Raw genomic sequence first — 27824 nt, 5'->3', positions numbered from 1 at the left:
CGCGGGCGCCACGGACTCCCTAGGAGGAGATGCAGGACGCCTCCAGAGGCGAGGCCAAGCGGTTAAGGAAGCCTGTTTCTGGGATTCCTGGAGACAGCCCTCGGACCCAGGTGGGAATGAAACATTGTTATGTGCAAGGAAGAGGGGCCGGAGTGAAAGGGAGCGACTGGAAGAAGGGGTGAGCGGAGCTGGAGGGCACAGGGAAGGGGGAAGGGGGAGAGATGGTCCGGTAACTTACCACCGCTGACCTCTGACTTGCATGCTTCCAGTCCATGGAGTTGCAATAGCTGGCTTTGTAACTATAAATTTCACATCTTACACAGGCTCAGCTATGCACTTAGGATGCACGTTATAAAGGCAGAGTCATCAACAGACGATTGTGAACTAGTCAAAGGAAGTCACATGTGTGAAATGGACAAAGGAGACCCTTGCAGAATTGTCAAAAAGTGGATTTCCTATTGTGGGTCAGCAGGTTAAGAACACACCATAGTGTCCGTGAGATTGCAGGTTCGTTCCCTGGCCTCATTTAACGGGTTAAGGATCTTGTGTTGCTGCAAGCTGCAGCATACATTGCAGATTTGGCTCAGATCCAGGGTTGCTGTGGCTGTGGCTGCAGCTGCAGCTCCAATTTGACCCCCAGCCTGGGGACTTCCATATGCTGTAGGTGCAGCCCTAGAAAGAAAAGAAGAAAAAAATAAAAAGAATTGTCAAAAAGCAAGCATCTTCCTGAAAGACCTGTATGGTAAATCCTACAATGTTTAATCCAGTGCTAAAAAAAAAAAAAAAAAAAAAATTGGAACTCCAGAAAGCCAAACAAAAGCTCTTGGCCCTTTTTATGATTCTATAAAGCAAGGTGAAAATCATGTTTTACCCATAATTTATTTTTGAATGTTCAGTTTTCAAAAGCCATCGGATTGAGTCAGATCCAAAGGTCTGTATTTCACCATATTACAGAGGATTAAATTTAGTGTTTGCTTGGGTAGAGCTATAAATTTGAGAGAATTGCTTATTGCGCATGTAGAAGGTATTCTACTGTGTGGATTTAAATAGTTACTTATTTTATCCTTATAAAAAAAAAAGAAAACAACACTGAATACTAAATAGATTTATATTACTTAAAAAGCCTTTGGATATAATTCAAGACATTGACTTCACAACTATTAGGAGGGGGACATTTTTAGTGCACGTTCTTATTACAGCTGCTTAGTACTAATAAACATGAAATGTAGGGGTAAATGACATTTATTTCCAGGTTTTTTTTTTTAATTTAAATAAGGAATTTAGGCACATGACAAATATTCATTCAAAAATGACAAAAATAAACACAAAGATCTCTACAATGAAATGCTTAGTTGTTAACTGTTAAGGGTTAGAGAAATTTTTATCCACGATATTTTTGGAGATTGAAAGCTAGATAACATTCCCCTCTCTTCTCTGGTACACCTAGAAAGAATTGAAAGAATAAAGCGAAATATCCAAGAAAGAAGCATCATTAACTCATGCCTCACTTGACAGAAGTTATCCAACTGTGAGGTACTATCCCAAGTAGTTTTAATTTATGTTTTCCTTTAAAACTAATGACAATGGAGTCATTACCTACAAACAGATATTCAAACGTAGGGCTTGAGTTGTTGAGAATCACTATTTAAACCCTTCCTGTATGTTTTAGTATTTCCCACTCTCAGAATCACTGCCAGCCTCTCAGCTCCTTCCAGATACTTTCCCAAACATCTCCCCGTCCCTTTGAAACACGTATGTCTGGTTAACTTTAGGATCTAAAGAACTGCCTTTTGCTATTATCTCAAATAGAAAGTGTGCATTAGGAATCTTAGACCTAAAAGGATATTTTGTGCATTAATTTCCAACACCCAACCTGACGTCACGGTCTCCTTGCAATGTGAAGACTTTTGGCCAATTCTCAGTGACAGGAAAAAACACACTGCTTCGAAAACAGTCATTGTTGGATAATCTAAACTACTACATTTCTTCCTTAATGTGGGAAAGGGTCAATGCTGTTGACCAAATGAACCTAAATTAATACTTGCTGTAAATGGGTGTTTAGATTCCTTTTTGACTTTATTTATTTTTTTGTACTTTTTACTCTTTTAAATTGAAGTATAATTGACTTACAATGTTGTGCTGATTTCTGTTGTATAGCAAAGTGACCAAGTCATGCATATACACACATTCTTTTTCTCAGACACGTCTTTACTGACTGCATTTACCCTGTGGTGTTTATTAGTTTCATAATTCAACTAACTGGAAGAGTTATAATAAATCTTGCTTATATTATTTGAGAGATAAATAAGATAAGGTGAACCCCTTGGCCATAGAAAATAAGCTTAATGTGTCAGCTTTGTCAATGTGCCACGATTTGTGCTTCGGCACCTGACCAGTGTCCAGAGTGACATGCTTCTTTTATTAGAACCCAGGGATGCTTTTGTGTCTGGTCGGCCATGCTGCACCATTGACTTGTGTAGAGCTATTTGTCAATGAAATATTGAATTCTTTACACAGGTTAAGCTCCATCATCCTCTATAACTTGGGCAGTGGAGATTTCACCAGATCTGTCCATAATTTCTACTTTATCACAACATTGATAATAAGTGCTGGCATTTATTAACCGCTTCCTATGTGATAGGAAGAGTTCAAGGACTTGTATATTCCTTATTTGCGTTATCTTGATTAATCCTCAGAGTAGCTTTTCCTGATAGACCTGAGGTAATTTGAAGCAAATAGTTTGAACCTAGGGAATTCAAGAATTGTTTTTGACTCTACATTAATCACCTTCTACTGGTTGTTGGAACTTCGAAAACTCACTTTCACAGGAGGAATCTCAGTTGCCTAAAGAATAAAATGGGTACTGTAATTGCTCCCTGAAATTACAGAGCATATTCTAGAGTCTTTACAACCAGACAATAAGAATTAAGAACAGTTAAATTTCTGAAAAGTTTGCTTTAGCAAAGTACGGAGCACCTTGCTACATCAAATATGGTCTGAGCCCATGGCACTGCCAGGGAACTCAGTAGATGTGCGAATTCTCAGGCTTTGCCTCAGATCCCAGTCTACTGAATCAGAATCTGAGATGTAACATGATGCTCAGAAAGGGACCCTCCTAACTGCCAATGGGAATGTAAATTGATGCAGCCACTCTGGAGAACAGAATGGCGGTTTCTTCAAAAACTAAAAAAAAGTTATCATATGATCCAGCAACCCCACTCCTGGGCGTATATCCAGAAAAAATTCTAATTCAAGAATATAATGTACCCCTATGTTCATAGCAGCACCATTCACAGTAGCCAAGTCGTGGAAGCATCTTAAAAGTCCACCGATAGAAGAATGGATGAAGACAATGTGTGTGTGTGTGTGTGTGTGTGTGTGTGTGTGTGTGTGTGTGTGTGTGAAATAATGCCATTTGCAGCAACATGGATGGATCTAGAGATTACCAGACAAAGACAAAGATCACGTGATATCACTTCTGTGTTGAACCTAAAAAAAAAAATACAAGCAAACTTGTTTACACAACAGAAAGACTCATAGACATAGAAAACGAACTTATGGTAACGGAAGGGGATCGCAGAGGTGAGGGCAGGAGGGGAAATTAGGAGTTTGAGATGAACACATACACGGTGCAGTGTATAAAATAGATAATCAATGAGAGCCTACTGCATAGCCCAGGGAACTGTATTCAATATCTTATAATAACCTATAAAGGAAAATAATGTTAGAGAATATATATATATATATATATCTGTAAAGGGAGTTCCCGCATTGTGACAGCGGGTTAATGAACTGGTTTGTCTCTGCGGAAGGCCTGGTTCCATCTCGGGCCTGGTGCAGAGGGTTCAGGATCCAGTGTTGCTGCAGCTGCGGCCTAGGTCACAGCTCCGGCTTGGATTTGATCCCTAGCTTGGGAATCTCCCCATGCCATGGGGGAGTCAAAAAAGGAAAAAAAGCACATATGTGTGTCTGTGTGTAAATATAACCGAGTCACTTTGCTGTGCATTTGAAACCAAGACAGCATTGCAAAGCAACTGTACTTCAATTTTAAAAATGGTAAAAAGAAAAAGACTCCCACGTCACTCCCACGCACACGGGGTTCTGAGATCAGGGGCAGAGTGCAGTCCTGAGAGGGGAGGGCTGCCTTAAGTCCTGGCTCCACACACAGCAACTGTTTGCATACATTACTTAAGCTTCATTAAAAAAATAACAAACACAAAGACAAAAAAAAACAAACAAACAAAAAAAAAAAACAGGCAAACGCCACTACCTCAGCGTTTTAATTTACAATAAACTAGATTAAATGCACGTAGGTGCTCGACCCTGTGCCCAGCGTATCCCTGACGCCTTCTACATATTTGCTGATTCCAAACATGATATTTTAAAACAATGCTCTCTTTTTTCCGATTTTAAAAAGCATACCTGCTTATTGTGGAAAATTGGCAAAATGCATTTTTAAGTGTGATTTTATTTCCGTTTAAAACTGCATGAGAAAACTAAAATGTTTATGGGTATTCTGTCAAAGTAAGTGGCTGTTATAGAAAGTACTTGCACGGCACTTTAGACAATCAGGTTGTATTTTCTCAAAGGAATTTTGTGAGAACGTGAGCACAGTCCATATGGAAAGAAGGGTGTTGAAAAATCCTTGGACCACCTTAATTCTCTAAAATCAAATATTGGGAGTTCCCATCATGGCTCAGTAGAAATGAATCTGACTAGTATCCATGAGGACATGGGTTTGAGCCCTGGTCTTGCTCAGTGGGTTAAGGATCTGGCGTTGCTCTGAGCTGTGGTGTGGGTCACAGATGTGGCTCGGATCCCAAGTTGCTGTGACTGTGCCATACGCCAGCAGCTGTAGCTCCAATTTGACCCCTAGCCTGGGAACCTCCATATGCTGTGGGTGTGGCCCTAAAAAGACAAAAAAAAAAAAATCTAATAGAATCAACTATTGACCTCCCCGCACTTCTTGAAATGAAAGCTCCTGCTTCAAAATTCTTGCCAGCAAAATAAATGATTGCTGCAGGATACGGCAGCTGGTCTGTGAAGACATTACCCAATAAATGATGGCCGAACCACACTCCTCGTTTGGAAAATTAACTGCAATTGTTCTTTTGGCCTGAGAGCTAAGGTTCGCTTTTTATAAATGAATAATAGTGTTGAACTCTCTGCAAAAAGAATGTCCATCAATGAAGGGAGTGTTTACTCTATGGATTTTACACACTTCAAAACATTTGTGAAGCTCATTGGCGAAGGCAAATACTCTCCTCTAAAATAAATACTCTCTGATGGGTGCACACGTCCCATCATCAGGCTTGACCGTGAGCCGTCCGCTTGTCGCCAATGTTCGCAAATGTTCACAGACGGTCTGCTGTTGAAAATAACCTCAACCAACCAGACTTTCCTAACTTTGAATTTGTAATGTTGTTTAGAGAAATGAATTTGGAATTCTTTTTTTAAAAGATAAATGTGTCAACCTTGATTTCAGGGTCACTTCTCTTATTAATTATCCTTTTTTTATTAGGGTAGAGTGGATTTACAGTGCTGAGTCAGTTTCTGCTGTACAGCAGAGTGACCCAATCATCTATATATACATTCTTTTCCTCCTGGCATCTTCTTTCATGGTCTATCCCGAGAAACTGGGTATAGTTCCCTGTGCTGTACAGTAGAACCTCATTGTTTATCCATTTTAAATAGAATAGTTTGCATCTATCAACTCCAAACTTCCAGTCCATCCTACTCCCTAGCCTGGGAAGCTCCATGTGCCACAGCGCTAAACAAACAAACAAACAAAAAGTTCTGGGTGAGTGGCTAGAGAGAAAGGCAGTCAGGTGGGGAGAACAGCAAAAACCAGGTAAAGGAGAGGGGGATGCACAGAAATCCCTACCAGAAGCCACATGCCACTGCCAACAGAAGTGCAGGTGAAGTGGACGGCTGGGAAATATGATTGCAAGGGTGGATGGACCAGGAGGCCAGCAGGAGAGATGACCTGTGTTCTGGAGGGAAAAAGGGAAGAAGGGACCCATGTTGAAGTGGAGAATAATGGGATTAGAGCTATTTCAGCAAGATTTATCTTGCAGGGGTTTCAGTTTGTTCCTCCTCCTCTGATGAGAAAAATCTCCATTACACAGTGCTACTAGAATAATGCAACAATCACCTTTTTCTCTTTCTTCTTCCTTTCTTCCTTCCTCCCTCCTCCTTTCCTTCCTCCCTTCTTTCTTTCTTTCTTTCTTTCTTTCTTTCTTTCATTTTGTTTTTTGGCTTTTCCCTTGCCCTGCAGAATTCCTGGCCCAGGGACCTAACCCAAGCCACGGCAGTGACAACGCAGGCTCCTTAACCCCTTGAGCCACGAACGGAACTTGGGGCAATAAGCTTCATTTTTTTACAGAAGCAACAGGATCATTTTCTTCAGGGTCAGATCTCTGAATCCCTGGCATTAAAAATAATCCCAACACCACAGCTTTTACAAGGTTAAGTGTTACACTGTTGCTATTGTAGTCTTCTAGCTGGAGACACCTAAGCATTTAGGGTTATAGCTCAAATTGTGCAGATTTCCAGATTTCCCTCATGGCAAGATCTTTCAAGGTCAATGGCCAGACAAATTATACCTGTGAGAAAGTCTGAGAATGCCTTGACATCATAGTCAGCTCATAAAACTGGTGATCCGAGTGAGCAAAGGTGAAGGACTTCTAATCCTTTATTTTCCAGTCTTTTCTGGAATATCGCCATAAAGGCATCCTGGCATCCTCTTTTCATTGCATACATCAGGGACAAATTTCTCACTTAAACGCCCCGTCATTCCCTCCCACTAAGTTGCCATCACTGCTTCCCTGCATCTTAAGCAGAGCTGTGTCCCTTCAGGAAAAGCTCAGTGACTGTCAAGTGCGACCCAGGCTTGGCCAAAGGCTCCAGGTCTCCCCAGACGGCTGGGAGATGGCGTGTGTACCTACCAGACGTCATGCATATGTAACTTCAGGAAAGCGATGGCTTGCTCAGGAAGTCAGCTCCGGATGTCAATCTGTCACTTGCAAGCAACAGAATGAGTGTAAGGACAATCCAGCTGAAGGCACACGTGCATGGCTTCCCCGAGTTCCCCAGGAAGCATTTTAAGCAGGAAGGAAAATGCTTGCTACTATGTAAAACTCCAAGTTTCCTGGATAAGAAATCTGTTCCCCGGTTCCTTTATTTATGCCTGTACTTCGCATATATCCACAGAGAAGAGGAAAATATATTCACAAGGAGCATCCCTGAAAGGCTGGCTCCTATTTGTAAGGAAGATGTTTGGAAGTTACTTTGGTGACCTGAGGGCCAAAGGAGTCTGCAGCTTTGTGCAAAATCCAGCTGAAAGTCAAAGCAACTAAGTCAGTTTCCAAGATTCCACAGTCAATTGTTGGCTGATTTGAAATCAGGGTCCTTTTCTCTTGATTTCCTCCTTCTGATATCTACTCCTGTATAACCACCCACCCCAATTCAGGGACTTAAAAACAAAAAACAATCGTTTCTATTTTTAACTAACTATTTGGGGCTGGCCTCTTTCATGAAGAGTCACTTTTTTTGTGTGTTGGTTTTCTGGGAAATGTGGGGGTGGGACATGCTTTCATGAAGACTCCCCTGTCAAAGAAGGCAAATAGGTCATAGTTATTCCCATTTGGGGGTTCAGGTAGGGCTGTATCCAGGGACCTCATGCCCTCTTCACGTGGGTCTCTCCTCTGGTCTCCTCACAACATGGGGTTATATTTTGTTTCTTTGTTTTAAGAGAGTTTATTTTTTAGAGCAGTTTAAAGTTGGGGCAATGTACAGATATTTCCCATCTACTCCTGATCCTACATATGCACAGCCTCCCCCATTATCACATCCCCACCAGAAGGTACATTTGTTAGAAGTTATGCACCTGTCTTAACATCATGTAACTCCAAGGCCATCTTCGACTTTATGGTTCACTCTTGGTTTTATACATTCCATGGGTTTGGACATGTACATAATGACATTTATCCAGCAGGGTTGCATCATGCAGCATCGTTTCACAGCCCTAAAAGTCCTCTGTGTCCTGACGATTCCCCCCTCCCTCCCTTCCCCCTCCCCCTCTCAACCAACCATCTCTTTACTCTGCAGTTTGGCCTTTTCCACAGAGTTGGAATTGTTTCGCTTGTAGCCTTTTCAAATTGGCTTCTTTCACTTAGCAATATGCATGCCTTTTTATGGCTTGATGGCTCATTGATTCTCGATGCTAAATAATATTCCACTGTCTGGAATGCATGCGAGTTTATCCACTCACCTACTAGATAATGGTTGCTTCCAAATTCTGACGTTTTGGCAATTAGCAGCCAAGCTACTGTAAACACTCTGGTGAAGATTTCTGTGTGCCCATGTTTTCCTTTCCTCTGGGTAAGTACCAAGGACCACGGCGGCTGGATCATGTGATGAGTATGATAATTTTGCAAAACATACCCATCACAAGGAGGCTGCCCCAAGTTCCCACCAGCAGTGAATGAGAGTTCCTGTGGCTCCACAGCCCCAGCAGCATTTGGTGGTGTCAGCATTCCCGACTGTGGCCCTTCTAATAGGGGTGTGGTGGTATCCCGCTGTTTTAATTTGCATTTTCCTGATGACATATGGTGTTGCCTTCTTTTCTTATGCTATGTGCCATCTGTCTATCTTCATTGGTGGTGTACCTCCTGATGTCTTTGGACCTTTTTTTAAAAAAAAAAAAAAATTGGGCTGTGCCTTTTCTGATTGCTGAGTTTTAAGGTAATAGTCCTTTATTAGATAGGTCTTTTGCAAATATCTGCTCCCGCTTTGCGGCATGCCTTCTAATTCTCTTGATATTCTCTTTGTGCTCTCTTGAAGAAGAGAAATTTTCATTTTAATGAAGTCCAGCTTATCCTTTATTTCTCTCATGGATCATGCCTTTGATGTTTATCTAAAAAGCCATTGCCTTACCCAGGATCATCTACGTTTTCTCCTATGTTATCATATAAGGTTTTCATAGTTTTATTTTTAACACTCCCATTTGTGATCCATTTTGAATTAATTTTTGTGATGAGTGTCTTTATTTTCTCTTTTGCATTTGAATGTCTGGTTGTTCCATCACCAGTCGTCGATTGTCTTTGCTCCACTGTGTTGCCTTTGCTCCTCTGACAAAGATCAGCTGCCTGTATGTAGGTGAGTCTATTTCTGGATTCATATTCCATCCCACTGGTCTATGTTTCTAACCGCTCGCCAACACCACAGAGTCTTGATTGCTGGTGCTTTATAGTAAGTCTTGAAGTCAGGTCATGTCACTTTTCTGACTTTGTTCTTCTTCAGTACTGTGTTGGATAGTCTGGGTCATACCTCCCTCTATGCACAAAAGACTTTTGCCTCCGACAGCTCGTGGAACGTCCCCATGCCTTGAGTCTATGAGTTTGAAAGCCTTTTTAGGTCCTTAAGAGTGAAAACTGTGTAAATCGGGTTTCTGTCCCAGCCGTGCGGTTGTTGGACCCACAGCACCACAATGAGCTGTTTTACAGTTGCTAACACGTCCCCATGTTTGGGCCGTTGTTTATGTTGCTGCGATGGCTTCATTTACGTGTCGGGGCCCATAGTCCTACAAGGCTGAAATGTGATATTCCCGTGTCATTGTGGGATGGAGGAATGCTGTTCTCATTAGCGTGGTTGCAGAAACAGCCTCAGCACAGACAACACTTTCGGGGAAAGCCCGTCTGTAATGCACTTTAAGTAAGAATGACACATTTTTACTCATGGCGATTTCTGAAATGTGAGTCTCTGGGTTAAATGTCCCATCCTTTTTTTTCTTGGTTTAAGTTTTAGGATAAACATAGCATTTCACTTTGATTAAGTAGGGAGTAGATGTGAATTTAAACTAGTGGAACTCCACTATTGGACTGATTAAACAAGAAATATATGTTGTCTATTTTAATCTGCTTAGTTACTGGAACATGCTTTTCTTTTAAAATTACTCTATTAGTCAAAAGAACAAAATCAATGCATATTCAATTAATATTAATTGTACAACAAATTCAAAGTCGAGTCAGGTTTAGCACAGTCCAATATTGTGGTTTTCTTTTTGGTAAATTGAAAGTTCATTTACTAAAAGAGAGGAGGGTGCTTTTGACTATATTTGGAATCAGCATGAATGCTAAATTCTAAATGTCAAACGCATCTCAGCCTTGTACGGATTTGTTTAAGTGTATGCAAGTCTTGGGCGGGGCGGGCACACGATACGGCTCTGTTCCCGTTGCTTCTAGAACAAAACTTTAAAAAGATCTGTGCAATGAACTCGTGAGGCTTCTGGACATGGAATTAATTTAGCAAAACCATGTTTTAGTAACTGGAGGGTAATGAATCAGAAGATGGTGAATGAATTTTCTTTAAGCTATAGACAAGTTTACAAATTAAAGAATGAAGCTGTGGTAGGAGAGGTCTCTGCTTCTGTTACAGAATCCTCCAAGGGACACTGCCCTTGACAACTCACTCTGTCTGGAAAGAAAGAATGCCTTGCACGGATAATTCATTTTGCTGCCCGAAGTCCACTGGTTACTGAGGAGTGGGAGGGAGAATCCTGGAAAGTTGCTCTTGTCAGCGTTGAACTGGACCCCTCCTGACCAGGCCTGGACTCTGCCTATACGCATTTCAAAGGCAGATGGGGCTTTGTAGTAATACTTATATCACTTTCCATTTTATAGAACGTTTTATTTTCTTATATAACTTCTGTAACACCTTTACCAGGCTCATACATATGTTATATATATGTGTGTGTGTGTATGTACACATTTATATAAAGTTACATATTATTAACTCGGAATTACAGTATACAATTAACATATAAATTAAATCAGTTGAATTTTACCTGCATAAGACATATACAGACAACGATTATTCTTCTTCATCTGTAACTTAGTAAACAGGCTCAGACAGGTGACATCACGGTACTAAATAGCTTATGATGGTGGAGCTGGAATTTGAACCCACGCTTTCAAAGTCCAGGGCACTTGTCTCCCTGTCAAAATTCCCATTCAATGGACTGCATCGTTGATTGGCAGAAACAGGATGATATAAGGGCACCCACATGTACTCTAAGGATCATGTAAATTTTCTCTGCCAGTGTCAGTCAAGGTCACCTCAAACTGACCACAGATCTGCTGCGCGGGGTGCTGTTACTCTAGAGCCTTGATCCGAAAGCATGTGACTTAGATACCCCATTAGATCACTCATTCATTCATTCACCACAAATCTATGATTGCCTGGGATGGGGGAGGCTCCGGGCTTGTCCCTGGGGATAACACAACAGCTCGCAGTACTGCTATGTTTCCCACCCACATGGAGTCAAGGGGGGCTGGACTAGTGGTCCAGGAGTCAGACCAGCGGAGGAAGGACTATGAGAGAGGAGGATAGTGAGCAGCTGTGTTGATAGAAGGGAGGGACGACCTGCAGGAGTCAGAGAAAAGCCAGGTGGCATAGCTGAGGTCAGTTCTCCTGAGGAGGAATTAGCAAGGCAACATGGAAGCGCAAAGATTTGGGGGGAAAGAATAATGTTCTGGGCAAAGTAAATAACACACGGAAAGGGTCAAGTGCCGTGTCTAGTATCTAGTCTGATGCTTTCCGACAACACAAGAGGGTGCTTCACCTCGTCAGAGATACATGTGACTCCATGTAGCCATTCTTGTTGGATCCTTGGAGATGCCAGGACTCAGGAAGGAAAAAAATTCATCCCCTTCTGGTAAATAGCAGATTCAGACTTAAAAACTAGGCTGTACCATATATATTTTCTCTTTCATAGTACTCTATTTACTCCGTAATACTAATAACCATGATTTATATCAAAATTCCACATTTTGCCTTCAAATAAGGAGAAGGTAACAGCTATTGCGGTGACCAATTAGACCTGACCTTAAAATTATAAATTAAGTCAAGGAAATGTACTCAATGGATCTTGACCATAGAGATGGCCATACAATCATAACATTCCATGGATTTCTATATCACAAAGTCTGGAAGTTTAGAGCACCATTGATCTAACTTATCACTTGGTTTATAGTTAGTGACGTGTGTCCCTAAGCCTCTGGGGGAGCATTTTCCAGGGCCAATTCCTCTTTCCATCTCCCCAGCTTTCAGCACAGAGCCTGGCACCTGATACGGGCTCAATGAGAGTCTGCTCAATGAACAAACAAGTTTACTGCTCTTCCCCTGTTTGCTTCAAATCGGCTTCCCTCTCTGTGTTTATAATCTCTGACCCCTGTGGAATGAGAGCGTATCAGTGCAATGTTTTAATAATTAAACATTTAATGAAAATAATTAAAAGGCAGTAGAACTACATTTTCTTGACAACCTCCTCAAAGGTGGAAAGTTAAACACAGTTAACTAATTACCATCAGAGGGAAACCAAATATAGGAAATTGTCAATTGTTTGCCAAGAAATGTCAGCACGTTTTTTAAAGCACGTTTTTCCAGGCTTCTATTATCTCAGCCTTTCTGTGGGCATTGAAGACCTTTGAGAAACGAAGTATGAGAATACCATTGATGAAAAGATAACCTTTAAGGGATTTTTAGAAGAAGAGAAACAACAATCCCTGAGAGTGCCTTCCAAGCCTTGTAAAAATGCTACCTGCTGAACTAGCTCAGTATTTCCATTTCGTTTCAGAAAACCCACCCCTGCCATGATTGAAACATACCAGCAAATTAGCCATCCAGACAGCACGAATGCTTCCATCTGACTTCAGATGTTTGCTGAATCGCTCACTTGCTCCCACACGGAGCAAACGCTGGCTCTTGAATCCCATGTGCATGTAACCAATAGAACAGACTCATCATTTTTTTCCCCACTCTGGTTATTTGGCAAATCTATGCAGAAGGAGTTCACTACCCGTGTCCATATACTTATGTTTTTATCACCATTTGTACAGTCATCCTTTCTCCAACTTCAATGGAGGGCAAGGCTGTATTAGACCTTCAGCAATCATTTCCCGTCCCGGTCACTAATGCCGACCCATGTTGCTTCTGTTTTTCCATAAACTGCTGGCACATTTGTCCTTACTTGGCCTCTGTAGCACTTTTTTACCATTAGGTGATAATGTGCTTGAATTTTGCTTTTAAAGAGTCACGCCAACCAAAGACTCAAGATACAAACAAGACCCCCTGAACAGCTACACTTTCAACTTCTTAAAAAACTTTTAAGAGAATGTCTAACAATTTCCAGCAATTTTATTAGCGTTTGCTTGTAAGTTTTAAATGTGACCGTTTTCAAATGAGCCCACTATTAATAAATCGGATTCATCTTTATCTCTTAAAAAAAAGTATCACTGTAGGAAGAGGAATAAAGCAGCATGTTGGATGCTAGGTCAATAGACTGCTTCTGATTCGAGGTTCATGGTTCTCTATGACTCCTGAAAAATCTCTTTTCTTTCCTTTACCTCACAGGCTTGTGAAGGGAGAGACTCTGGTGTAGTCAGTGTACAAGGATCACGGTAATGTTAATAGTTTCTAATGCTGTGTTGCTTCCCTCTGAGAAGGCGGCAAGCTGGTTAATGTGCATGGAACCCGGTGAACTTGACGTGGAAAACGCTCAGGAGGTCTTGCCTGTTTTTGACAATTCAACCTTTTGTCTTCAAGTTACTTCGCTCAGTTGCTACCTGGGGAACATAGGATGCTCTTCTGAAGCTCTTGTTCTTGTTGTGGAAAACAAGAGACACAGCCACATGCAAGAAGAAGTAGAGTTCTCCTTCCTGGTCCATCACAAAGAACTGTGCCGGTATTAGAATAAACTCTTGGAATGTTAATCAACGTTGAAATGTGTCGCTGTGTTAGGGGTTCTTCTTTCTATTGCCTGATACGTGAATTCAAACTTTCTAGTCTAGAGAATTTCCAGTGACTCGTGGAACCTCCCCCCAGGCCCAACCTGCCCAGGAGGTATCTTGAGCCTCGGTCAGACAGCCCTTCTGTTCCCGACACAGAACTGTCATCGCACTGCTGCACCACTGTGTTTAAGGTCCTTTACATTAGATCAAATTTCTACACGATGAATTCCCTAGAGACAAAGAGGATTCCATGTCCATCTCTCTACGTCCAAGACCCAGCCCAACAAGCAGTGCATTGTAAAAATCACAGTCAATATATGCGAAGTAAGTTTCAATAAACTGTATTAGCCAAAGCCTTACATAATCCTGATAGACTAAATAGCAGTGCAAACAGATTCCCAGAAGTGTGTGTGGCAAATAGGAAATGAACTGACCAGGCCTGGGAGAAAACAGAGGAGACACAGTAAGATTAGACAAAGGAAAGTATGCATAAATATGAAAAGAAGGTAATGGGCTGTTTGCGATGGAACACAGTAATTAATTCAGTATGGCTAAGGAATGTTAGAGAGTCCCGGTGAGAGGAGATTCAAAGCTTTGAAGGTCAGGCTGAGACTTTATGGACCTATCTGTGGGCTAGACAAAGACGTTTATGAATATATCCTGCGGGCAATTTGCTGTAAAGACAGAAAATCTTCTCCGAGCCTCAGTCCCTCAGAGATGAAGTCAGGAGATTAGGTTCCTGGGCGATTCCTGAGCCCTCTTTATGACCTCTTCTGTGTGTCGGGAAGGGCAGGCTGGCCCCACCTCGAGGTGCTTTGGAAAATGTTCATCTCCTTACACTGGCCTCCTCTGAGCCCAGGGTAAGAAATAACTGCCGTTATCACCTTGCTATTCATTTTGGGTCCTTTGCTAACTACCTTTGTATTTGCTTTCTCTCTCTCTCTCTCTCTTTTTAATTGAGGTGTAACCGACACAGAACGTTATATCCGTTTCGGGTCTCAACATAACAATTCGCTCTGCATCCTTCTGGACACGGTCACCACAGAGAGCCTTATAGGATCCATCACCACTGTGTTTACAAATATTTTTTTCTTGCGATGAGAACTTTTAAGGTCTATTCTCTTGGAGTGGCCAGAGGGTTAAGGCTCAGTGGATTAAAGACATGAAGGAGTCTCCCTGAGGATGCAGGTTCGATCCCTGGCCTCGCTCAGTGGGTTAAGGTCCATGTTGCTATGGCTGTGGCTGTGACTCGACTCCTAGCCTGGGAGCTATCATATGCCACAGGTGCAACCTTAAAAAGAAAAAAAAAATGTTAAAAAAAAAAGATGTGGATTTCCCATCGTGGCGCAGCAGAAATGAATCCGACTGGGAACCATGAGGCTGCAGGCTCGACCCCTGGCCTCACTCCGTGGGTTAAGGATCTGGCGTTGCCGTGAGCTGTGGTGTAGGTCACAGACACAGCTTGGATCCTGCGTTGCTGTGGCTGTGGTGTAGGCTGGCAGCTATGGCTCCAATTCGACCCCTAGCCTGGGAACCTCCATATGCCACAGGTGTGGCCCTAGAAAAAAGACAAAAGACAAAAAAAAAAAAAATGATGTATTGTCTCAGCGATTTTCAAGTACGTGCTGCAGCATGAAGAACTACAGTCACCAGGCTGTACGTCATGCTGAGGATTCACATATTTTATAAGAGGAGTTTGTACCTCTGGACCCCCCTTCACCCATTCGGCCCACGCGCCACCCTTTCCTAATCGTCCTGGGGACAATTCTTTATCTTGGGACTTTTGGGGCATAGAAGTTAATTAGTTGAAGAGACCCAAACTCATTTTACTCCAGAGAAGCAGCCTGCCACTCGGAGAAGCGCTTCTCTGCAAAAGAAGGCAAAGCTGGGTCAGAAGCCAGGACCCAGAACCAGAGCTGGGTGGACCCTGCCTTGAGAAGGGCAGAAGCATCTGAAAAGGAGTCAGAAACAGAAGCCCAAAATCCACAGCAGGTTCGGCAGGTGTGGCCTGGCAGAGCGAGACCTGGAACAATGCTGAAGTCGGCACGGCCTGGCCCAGAGAGGGCCAAGCTTGCTAAGGGGAAGCCGTGGGACTAGTGTGGCCACTTGGTGGTGCGTCCACAGGTTGACATTCCTAACCACTGTCCATGGAGGTCTCCACTTATCCTTCCAGGAAAGGTAAAGTTCCTGAGTTCCTTGTGATCTCCGGAGGCAAACTGACTTGGCAGAAATTCAGATCGGTCACTACGGAGGCACGTTGCAAATAACTCAGAGACACACATTTACTATCACGTGTTACAAGCAATTTGCATAGTTCTGTGGCAAAAAAATATATATAATGTGAACCTTTGCATATAAAATTATTTTGCCTGTTCTAATCCAGATTCCAAAAACATCTTTATATGTGAGAAGTCCCTCTGAAGGCTTCTTTCGCAGGGTGGGTTGGCTCAGTCTTTTATTCACATGTGGGGGATAAAGTGCTACCCAAACCCATGAAGTCAGGGTTTGTTTGCTTATAGATTTTACAGCGACAATGAGGATAATAAAGCAACGTATATATACAGAGCCAGCTTCACTCGTGGTTACACCGGGCCCTGCCCGCAGCAGGGGCCCACCTTCAGCTTAAGGCTCCACTGTGGCCGTCTTGAAATTCTCCATGCTTTTTGACACAAGGCCCAATATCTTTCATTCTGTGCTGGGGTCCTACAAATTATATAGTTGTCATATATGTATGTGGAGGTAGGAAGATAGATCAGCAGATGGACAAATAGAAATAGATGATCGTGACATCACGGTGAGGGGGAGAGAGAGAAGGAATCTGAGTGAAGGAAATGAACCTTGGGGGTAGGGAAGACACTTTTATGGTATGGTGGTGGCTGGACCATTATTTTTCTGCCAAGTCACTCTTCTTCTGCGTGTTCACATCCTCTCTAGAGAGAATGTTTCCATTCTGTTATTAATAGAGGATGCACATGCTCTACGGCACCTATTTTTTACGAGCTGCATGAAGATTAGTTTGCACGCTTCATTAAATGGAGTTAATGTTATTTATGTGGGTACTTTAAAAGAGATTAGAAAGCCACTTTTTTTCCTGAAAAGGTGGCGTAGTTGTCAATAACCTTCTCTGGACATCTCTTTATCATAACGTCCTGCCTCAGAAGTAGCTGATCCTCAGTGAAAAATAAGCCCTAGGTGCTGGCACCACAAACATCACCCCAACTCAAGTTCATCCTGGATACACAATCGTTGGACTTGGGGTCTGAGTGACACAGGGATGAAGTTTGCTGTGGTCTGAAGACCATTGTGTGACCACTGATGGATGGGCAGCGTGAGACACTCAAGTGGTGAGAAATTGCCACAGTGACAAGATGAGCCTGTTCTAAAAAGTAAGTTGCTAGAAAGTCTCTAGGCTCAGTTTTAATCCCTATTGTGTTATCATTTTGATGATTAGCTATGAGTGGTTTCCTGCATTTCCATCACTTAGTTATTCCACATTTGAGTTTGCTTAAAAATATATGTCTTCTTTCTGGTTAAGGAAAATCACTGATTCCTGAATTATTAGAGCTACAAGAATTAGCTGGCATTGTCTACTTCACTGTTTTTCAATTTTCAAGTATTTGGGTATTAGCTTCAAAAAATATATATATATGTAAATATTTATATATTTAAAGTATATATATATATATGTATGTGCCATATATTCATTCCCCATATACAGTGCAGTTACGTCTGAATATCACTTAAAATTTCTAATTTTTAAGTAATTTCTAAAAATTACTTAAAATCAGTTCACTTTTAATAGTAAGTAAAGTTACTAAAGTATAGTTAGTCTCCTCTTGAGCAACGGTGACCATTAAATCCTGGATTTAATAAGCCAGTTTTATGTTTTCAAAACATGCATACACACATGTGTACGTAACGATTTTTTTCCTAAAATGTATCTATGATGACCTAATAAAGGTTCATGTCCCTCTCTAAAAACATACTACAAGTTGAAGTATAGAGATATAAACTCAAACTTTTCTTAGTATATATGAGCCAGGGAAAGCAGAATAAACTTTTCAAAATAAAGGACAGTTTGGAGTTCCCTGGTGGCTCAACAGGTTAACGTTCCAGTGCAATCACCCCTGTGGTGCGTGTTCGATCTCTGGCCTGGGAACTCCCTCAGGCTGTTATCCCATAGCCCAGTGGAAAATCAGAGTCTTAAAAAAAAATAAATGTTAAAATTTTTACCCTGCAATTTTTTAACTCTACTTCTTTGACTAAGTCACTTAAAATCCCTGAACCTCCGTTTTGCCATAGGTAGAACTTGAATTTAATGGTCATCCTAGCCCATACGATATTTCTGAGCACTGCTTTGGCTCAAGGAGGAAAGTTGGTGATGGAGGGTGGTAGTGACAGATGACATATGACCTGGGCGAGACTGTGAGTCTTATTCTGAGTGACATAGGAGACCACCATCCAAGGTCGCAAGCAGAGTTGACAGACCATGAACAAAACCAAACTTTCCTAACTCTCAATCCAATGACCTTGGTGCAGAATGAAGTTAGTTAATGAGATGTTGAATAAACTTCACCAGAATCATGCCTCTGTTTTCGAAGGCTTCTATATGGCTGGTGAAGTTCATTGAACACCAATAGCATTTCTTGATAAAGATATATTAATATAATATTGCCTAATGAACATTGGTTCCATGATTCTTTTCTGACACAGTTGCTTCCCTGTAATCTATCTCTTAAGCAAAAGGTAGAATGATTGGTTCATTTCTGATTTTTCCTTTCAATTTAACATATGGTTCTGTTTAAATGTGTCCATGTTTGCAACTTACAGTTGACGTTTTTGGCACTCAGAATAGTATCTTGCAATTATACTTCGTTTAGAAAGAAGGGTTTGCTTTAACAGCAGAATGCATGAAATAAAAAAAAAAGTTCAAGTCAAATTTATTGGCTGCTGAGAGCCCTCGAGAATGTAGACGTCTGGTCTGGGGAAACTGAATGGATTTCTGTTCTCGGCACACGCACCCCCTTACGTGTTCATGCCCCTCCCCCATCCTCATGGCCATTACATGAAAGCATCTAAGTGTTGTACAAGGCTAAAGCTTTTTGTGTTAATCTGTCCCATATGGTGTAGGTATTAAACAGACAGCGAATTCACTCAAGGCCTGGGGGCAAGCATGCATTTGCAACATGGGGACACTGTCAAGGGACTAGTGCAGCAAAGAATAAGGGAAAAACAGAGAAAGGGGCATGTGTGAAAAGTTCCAGAGAACCTTCTAGGCTGCATCAGCCTGAAAATAATTGTTTGTGAAGACTGGTGGTCGTGGACATGCACAAACAGCTAAGGGTGGGGGAGCTGTTCCTCCTGCAACTCTGTGTCCAGGAGACACAGCTTTTCCTCATTTGGGGGTCTAACGGCAGAAATTGGACCCAGGGACAGAATGATTCAGCGAAACTCAATAGTGTCCCAGCACCAGATCTTAGACATATGGAAATTAATGAACTGCAGGAGTTCTGCAAAAGTAATAGAAATACCCACGCAGACCCCTTTGTAATTTAAGCAGAAAGATTTTATGTTTTAGCTCCTCAATTTTAAGCACATGAAAGAGCTGTGGCGAGATCTCGGTGGCGAGCATGACCCATACCCAGAGCCAGAAATGGTCGGCCCGGTGCATCCCGGATCGAGATCGCGGAGATGTGAGGTAAAGCCAGGGCGACAGAAGTTTCTGAAGCCAACTGGGGGAGAGCGAGGCATTGGTTCAGATGGCGCTGGTCCAAGGAGAGTCACTCCCCAGACGGCAAGAAATGCAGCTCAACACCGAAGCCCCGCCGCGAGCGTGACTTAGTTCTCTAATTTCGGACACACGCATCTCTGCTTATGTAGGCATATGACATTGGAGACCACTTCTTCTGAAACGTGGACACATTTCTCCTGGGAAACTTTACTCTTTAATTGTCTTTGCACCGTTCTTAAAGAACTCTTTCAGGTGATGTAATCCCAACCTCTATTAAGGAGAGTCTCTTGCACAGAACTAGCCCAAGTAGAGCCTAATAAGCCATTTACCAAGTGGAATACACGCCCTAGCGGGTTTGGAAGAGAGTCTGGGGTTGGGTGATGTCTGAATTCTCTGTTTGCTCTGAGCCTGTTACTCTGTGAAGGGGTCCTTGGCCTCAAAAAGCCGGGCGAACACAGCTAACCAGCTTGTCCGTCTTCCCTGCTGCCTGGGGGGATGACCTGGTATGGAACAGCCTCTGAGTCACAAGGATTGACATTCTTCTGGTGAACAAATCCCTGTTCCGCACTGAGGACACACAAGGGAGAAAAAGGAGCCTAATCTTTGTTCCCACGGAGTTTCCAGTTTCCAGGAGGAATTCACTGTGGGTCCCTCAAATACCCACTGTGAAAAGTGCACACATAAGAGTGAATATAAGAAGCTGGAAGATAAAGAACAGGACTCCACGTGCCACATAATCAGAGCCTGACTTAGACGGGGCAGTCAGGGAAGGGTTCTTGGAGGAGGGGACATCTGAGCCAAAATCCAGAGTAAGAGAACTGATGAAGAGAAAGGGGGCATGGCTTCTGGAGAGATGAACTCTCTGGGACCACAGGGAAATTTTGACATTAAAAATTAGACGGAGGACAGTGGGCTGGAGGAGAAAGAGGGAGGGGAGAGGCCATGAAAGCCTCCTGGGCAGGAGCTGCTTAGGGACTCCGGGGCGGACAGAGGCTCCTGCTCTTGGTCCCCAATGACGCGTGGAAGGCTTTAAGCTCTTGTGTTAACACAGGTAGATCTGAACTTGAAAGCAGTGATTTGGCACCCACTTATCCAGAAACAATGACGCCGAAACAGTCTTTGGATCAGCTGGAGCTTCTGCTTCTTTGGTAGAGGAGTCTCAGAAAACCTCCCTAGGTGCTTGCTCTGCATCTCAGTGGCTGGGTTAATTAGCTCACTGTTGCTTACATCCAGTGGGTGCTACCAACTGGGCTGTGCTAATTCTACATAAAAGCAGAAGAGCCTCTATTTTATGTAGAAAAGCCTCTTTCATTTCCTTGAAAAGTTGACGTCATTGGGCAAAAGCCAGGAGACACAGTAAGGTGTCGGAACAAAGCCTATGTTTGGAGAAGAAATTTAATTAAGTAATGAGAAGACTGCGCAACGGATCTTTGCGAGATGGGGTGTGGGAAGAACAGCGCAGAAAGAGATGGGAAATCCAGCTCCCCCTTAGATAGAACACTTAGCCACTTGGGGCTTCTGTTTGCTTGCTTATAAAATGGGATTCCTTCACTCACACAGCACTTAGGTTCTTTCTTATTTTAAAATAGTGCATCCACAGTCCAAATCCTGTGCTAAGCTCCGGGGATAAAAAAATAAATACAGAGTGGGGCCAGCCTGTGCACTCCCCCTGGGGAGGCGAGGATCCAGGGTTCCTGGCGTCCTGACCTCCCGCTAGACCCTGGGCTTGGCGCCTTCACATGCGTTCTGGTGTTTCATCCTGGCCACAACCAGGGAAGGTCATCGCTTCTTAGTGCCACTTTTGCGAATGAGAAAACCCAGAGTGAGCAACAGGAAGATCAGGCTGGCGGGAAGTGGCAGAGCCAAATGTCCCACCGGGTCTGTCTGATCCCCCGGCTCTTGGCCTTTCCACTGCAGCACAGTGCAAGCAAGTCCTTACAGACCCCAGCGACAAGCCTTTCGGAGGAGGTATGCAGGCTCGGTTATGGCAGCGGGGTGGGGCCACGCTAAGAATAGTTTGGCGGCTGCTGGCAGGGCTGCCCCCACAATCACAAGCGCTGATGGACTTGAAAGTGCTTTGTAAACTAAAAGGCGCTGTATCACTATAAGGCCATATTTCCACCCACACTCCCCGCTCAGCCACGTCCGGGCGCTGAGGAACCTCGGGGTGACAATCACAGGCGGGCTGATGGCTATTTAATTCATTCATTTCCAAGACTTCCTTGGCATCCGCGAAACCACAGGGGTGGGTCTGCCAGCCAGCCGTCTCGCACGTTCTAAATGGAAGCCAAAGCCTGTCAGCTGTGCGGGGACATTCCTGGGTGCTGAGTGCTGGAATGACACTTAGGGTTTTTATCTCTAAGCTGAAAGGGAAAGGATTGATTTAGCCTGGAGAGCGCCCAAGGAACACCCCCCACCCCACCCCCCACTGTGGCTCAGAACCCAGAGCCGGGACTCCAGAGCCAGCCCGTGGTCAGCTGAGGTCTGCAGCTGTTTCCGGCTGGGAGTGCCCACGCAGATAAGCGCCAGCCCGGGGATGGGCTGAGTCACGGTCCCCGCCTTGCTGGGGGGGGGCGCGGGGAGGGCTTGGCGACAAGGCCCGTGTGAAATGACAGGGGTTTTCCACCGCCTGGGCGGGGGCTGGGCGGGGGCTGGGCGGGGGCTAAACAGCTGTGTCCAGTAGCCAGGGAGTGACAGGAGGGCTGTGCCACCCAGCTCGGCGTCCTCCAGGAGAAATGTGTGGCCAGGCTAAGGGCGGAAATTCCCGGGCTGATCGTTCCTGCGGTTAACGCGGGTTCCGTGGGTTTGCAAGAATCGATATTCATGCGTGGGCAGCGGGCGGGTCCTCTCGCCTCTTCTCTGTGAGAAGACCCATCCTCTCATTACAGATGACAACTCCTGACACCCTGAATGGTTTTTTTTTTTTTTTTTCCTGCTTTGCTTTTTGAGATTGTGTGACAAGAAATAGAACAGTGGAGAGAAGGAGGCAACTGGAAAAGAGAAAAGCGGGGGGACCACGGTCTCAGAAGAGCTGCCTCTAGAGGGGAGGGGATAGGCCGAGGCTGCCCGAGGTTCAGCCCCTGTGCAGGAGGCATCGGCAGGGCTCTGGGGTTTAGACAGACTTAAAGGAAAGAAAAAGAACGGGAAGCGTAAGGACTTTTTTAACTTTTTTTTTTTTAATTGAGGTAACATTGATTTACAGCATAAGTTACAGTACAACTTATATTCCCACTTCCGTAGCTCCCATGGGTGTCGCCACCAAAAGTTGAGTTTCCACTTGTCACAGTTGATCCTCTTCACCGATTCCCCTCCCCCAGCCCCCTCCTGCCTGGCGACCGCTGCTCTGTTCTCCGTATCTATCCGGTTGTCTTTGGTTTTGTTTATTCATTTTGTTGTGTTTTGTTTAATAACCCAAATATGAGTGAATCACATGGTATTTGTCTTCTATCTGATTGATTTCACTTCGCATAATACTCTCAGGGCTCATCCCTGTTATTGCAAATGACAAGATTTTGTCTATTTTAAGGGTGGCTATTATTCCCATGTGCATATATCACATCAGCTATGGAACGTCCTGCTATTTTTTTTTTTTTAGGGCCACACCCACGGCATATGGAAGTTCCCAAGCTAGGGATGGAATCGAAGCTACAGCTGCCAGCCTACACCTCAGCCACAGCAACTCCAGATCTGAACTATGTCTGCAAGCTACACCACAGCTCACAGCAATGCTGGCTCCTAAACCCACTGAGCGAGGCCAGGGATCGAACCTGCATCCTCATGGATACTGGTCAGATTCGTTTTTGCTGAGCCACGATGGGAGCTCCCGTCCTCCCAATTTAATATCGTGGGTTGTTCAGCCTTCGTTCTAGAACATGGCCTGGAAGTGACCCCTGGGGATCTGTAGGTTCATCTCAGGGGGTGAGAAGGGGCCAGCTCGGATACAGAATTTTTAGGAAGAATTCCATCTGCTGGAAGTAAACGCTTGCATAAGAACAAAGACAGGAAGATAGATCCTACTGTGGATCAAAGTGGGTTGCAGCCAAACTGCACAGGGAGTTTTAAGCTTTCGGAATACACCCACTGGCCCCTGGGTTACTACCCTCCCCCCGCCCCGTGAGTCAGTCTAGATAAGTCATTTGAATATTAAATGCTAGGTCTCTCTAACAGGAAGCCCCAGCCTTTCGACCCTCAGTGCCCATAAACCTGCTTATTTAGGAAATGGCAGGAGCACACACATCGGAGCTCTGGCCCACAGAAGCTCCCTCCTTGTGCTGATCTGAGAAAATCATGCAGGGCCCTTTCATTCGTATTTTTGCAAGGACCATGGGGTCACAGACAAAGGGTTATTTTCACGTCTGTCTTCAACATTATTATTATAAGAAATTAATATCATCCACCTTATCTAGGAATGCTTTAGGGGTCGTGACCTGACCCGAACAGTGAACCCCAAACTGAACTGAACCATATTCATTTGCAAAACCAGCCGCTGAAACTGAAACCGTGTAGTGATTTTAGCTGAAATGTATACCGAAATGATGTCTTCTGAAAATGTGACTTGGCTTGATATATTTCGAAAGCTAATGAAGGGATGTAAAAACGCCTCTGACCGCTGGGTCATCCCAGCTTTATTTGTAATATGAGTCAAAGCACAGGCAGTGTGACTAAAATAATTAAAGAAGAGAAAAGCCATGCAGGACCTTACCGGGATTGAGGCATCAGCTTTCCAGACTGTTCTGGTGGCAAAGGTGGAAGGGGAGCTGGTGCCGGGGGGGCTGAGGAGTCCTGGAGTCCGTCGGATTGGGGGGGGGCATTCCAAGGGCTGGGAGGGGGCGGAGGGCGTGATGCTGAGCTTGGGAGAGGTTCTGGAGCCAGGCAGGCAGGAGAGAAAATAGCGAGTGAGCGGGGGCAGCAGCGGAGGGGGGGTTCTCCTCCTGGGGTGCTCGGCAAACCTTCTCTACTGCGGATGATAAAGAAACATGCCAGATGGTAAGTGACCCCTGAGTCACCTGAAAACTCAGAACCGAACTAGAAACTTCCCTTGGTCCACTCCACTTCGGAATACCACTTTCGGTTCATTTTTTAATTTTTTAAAAAACTTTAGGTTTTTATTTTTATGTTTTTGCTTTTTAGGGCAATGCTCGCGGTATATGCAAGTTCCCAGGCTAGGGGTCGAATCGGAGCTGCCATTGCCAGCCTACACCACAGCCGCAGCAACGATGGCTCCCCGGCCCACTGAGCGAGGCTAGGGATTGAATTCACATCCTCAAGGATACTAGTTGGATTCGTGTCTGCTGTGTCACAACAGGAACTCCCCGTGGGGTTTTCTTTTCTCTCCTCTCCTCTTTCCTTTTCCTTTCTTTTTCTGGCCACCCCATAGCATATGGAGCTCCCGGGCCAGGGATCAGATCCGAGTCACAGCTGTGACCCATGCTGAAGCTGTAGCAACACCGGATCCTTAACCCACTGTGCAGGGCCAGGGATCAAACCTGCGTCCCAGCGCTCCAGAGACACTGCAATCCTGTTGCACCATAGTGGGGAGTCCCCGATTTTAGGGTTTTCGTTTAGAGCTGAAATCTGGGACATGTCCAGGTTGAGGGTGGAGGTCGGGGAGGAAAAAGAACGGAAAAAAATGACTCTTGTTTCTTGCACAAGCGCCCCCGCTCCCAGTGGACACACAGCCTCTGAAGGCTCTGACTTCTCCCAGGCCCTGGTGCCCCCACCCCGTGCTCACCTTCATGTTCATCCCTTCCCGGCATCTCCCATCTCTGGACAACCAAGCAGGTGGCTGGAAGAATACCTGAGTAGAACAAACCCGACCACCCCTCGCCCGCCATCCAAGCCTGGGATTCACTCACTGCCTGTACCCTCTTCCTCCTGGGGTCCAGGCCTTGCCTTTCCATCCCCAGCATGTCCACGCAGCCTCCATTCCATTGCTTCCCTGCTTTGGAATAATCCTTCCCTCAAAGTACACCTCCTATCTGAGTTACATTTCATCTCTCCTGTCCTTTGAGCAACTGGGTTTGCACCCTAAGGCTATCGTAACAACGCATTGCAGACTCCGTGGCCTGGAACAAAACCAATTTGTTTCCTCACACTTTTGGAAGCTAGAAGTCCAAAAGTGAGGCATATGTCAAGTCATGGTCCCCCTTGAAACCTTTAGAGAAATGGTCAGTGTTGAACGAGGTCCCCCCACATTCACATGTTGAAGTCCTACAGCCAGGCCCTCGGCATGTGACACTAATTGGAAATAGGGTCATTGCAGAGGTAATGAGGTCAGGTGGGGTCACCCTGGAGTGGGTGGGCCCCAAGCCAGTCTGACTGGTGTCCTTGTGAGAGGGGACCCTGACACAGCAGAAGCACACGGAGAACAGCCTGAAGATGAAGGCAGAGATGCGAGTAGTGTCCATAAGAGGAGGAGCACCCGAGATGCCAGCAAACTCCCGCAGCGGCAAGAGAGGCTGGAACAGGGGCTCCGACACAGCCTTCCGAGGCGGCGCGGTCCTTCCAGCCTCCCGAGTCCGTCCTCCAGAACTGAGACGACAAATGTCTGTTATTCAAGCCCCTCGGCCTGCGGTACTCTATCACAGCAGCCTGAGCAAGCCTGGGGGCTCCTTCCTTGCCCCCCGGCTCTGACGGCTGCTGGAAGTCCTCAGATGCCCTGGTTTGCAGCTGCCTCCATCATCCCAGTCTGGTTATCTTAGCTTAATTCCATCTGCCAAGACTCTGTTTCTGCTTGAGACCACGTCCACAGGTACCAGGGGCAGGGGTTAAGGCTTCAGCGTATCTTTCCGGGTGACGCAAGTCAGTGCAAACTCCCTGGAAAGGTTAAGCTCCCCCACTGCTTCTTGCTCAGAGCTGCGTGGCTTTTTGGTCTGTCGGGTGCAGTACCCATCCCGCCTCAGACATGCAGAGTTGAGACTGTGACTTCTTCCTCTTTACCATTTCGTTTCTATGTATTTATTTTCTTTTTTGGCCGTTCTGCAGCATATGGAGTTCCTGGGCCAGGGATCAGATCCGAGCCACCATTGCAATCTACCCTGTGGCTGTGGCAATGCTGGATCCTTTAGCCCACTGTTTTGGGCTGGGGATTGAACCTGCGTCCTGGCGCTGCAGAGATGCCACCAATCCTATTGCACTTCAGTGAAAATTCCATCTTTATATTTTAATACCCTACAATCTCTTCCCTAGCATTGATAAAGTTACCCTTAACCTCCCAACCACCCAAACCCTTCCCTTTTCTGATTTTCTGGGGCGCTGACCCTGAACTCTCCCTGAGGGACTCTCCTGCCTTCCTTTCTAGAATGTTCCTTGACCCCATTCTCAGAGCCCGTGGTCTTCCTAAGCGCTGGCACTGCCAGGCCTCCTGCTGAGGGCCTGCTCCTGTCCCTGGCCCCAGTGGCACCTGTGGGCCCAGGTTGGAGCTGCGTTGGCCTTCCTCTCTGTGCCCCCGGAGCACAGCAACCACGTCCTTCAGGCATCACCAGCCTCGCACAGAATAAACACACAGCAGATCTTGAAGGACAGAAGGAAGACGTGAAGGAGTGGGACCTTGTGAATTTTCAGAGAGTGAGAGCAAAGTGGGCTTGGCTGTGGTTTTATTCTTTTTCCTTTTTTTTTTTTTTTTTTTTTTTTTTGGTGGTCTTTTTATCCCACCCTCAGTTCGGGGAGGCGCTCAGCATGCTCTGCTTGGTTCTGCCCTGAAGTACAGAGATGAGCAATCCTGGAGTGCCGTGGAGGAAGGAAGCAGAGTCTGCAGGCGTGTGCTGACGCCTGCCTCCACGTCCCGGGGATGCTGGGGTGAGCTGCAGGGGTGAGGCTGGGGTCCAGGAGCCAGCACACTGGCTGCAGCTCTCAGAGTCCCGGTCCTGTTGTGAAATGGATGGAACAGCAAAGACAGCCACCCTCCTTCACAGCAACATGATGAATCAATAGAATGCTCTTATTTCTCTAAAGGGGATGTTGACATCCCAGCGTAAAAGGCTCGAGATAAAAACAAACATCATGATACAGGCAATAACCAAACATCTCAGATCTGGACGGGAACGAGGGCTGGCTGCATCCACCAGTCAGGGGGCGTTTTGTGACTGCCCTGGGCTCCCCATTCAGCAAGGGGTGCCACCCCCTCAGGTGTGAACAGGTGTGGTTTCTACCTGGGTGGAATTCAAAACCTTCTCTTGACATGAAGGGCCTTTAAGACTGAGAGGATTCAAGATAATGTCTTTAGAGTTATAAGGAAGCGATCTCATTTTGAGAGCTATTTTCTAAAACGGTAAAGGATGGTGATAATTTTACAACACGTGGCA

General features: G+C 44.8%; 1 long non-coding RNA gene across 1 annotated transcript; it reads left to right on the top strand.

Annotated features, from left to right (window-relative positions):
* The first annotated feature begins 10 nt into the window (after nt 1–10).
* Nucleotides 11–15114, top strand: LOC146404987 (uncharacterized). The gene is made up of 4 exons (XR_014842616.1): nt 11–110; nt 6278–9159; nt 13414–14114; nt 14752–15114. It is a non-coding gene; the product is annotated as an uncharacterized LOC146404987 (long non-coding RNA).
* The last annotated feature ends 12710 nt before the right edge of the window (nt 15115–27824 follow it).

Source organism: Sus scrofa, chromosome 3 (genome assembly GCF_054392235.1).
Source record: "Sus scrofa isolate SSC_HxYL_T2T_F1_AM1 chromosome 3, Sscrofa_HxYL_maternal_Yorkshire_Landrace_v2.0, whole genome shotgun sequence".
Taxonomy (NCBI): domain Eukaryota; kingdom Metazoa; phylum Chordata; class Mammalia; order Artiodactyla; family Suidae; genus Sus; species Sus scrofa.
Note: the sequence above shows the minus strand (reverse complement) of the source record. Positions and strands in the feature narration are given on the sequence as shown.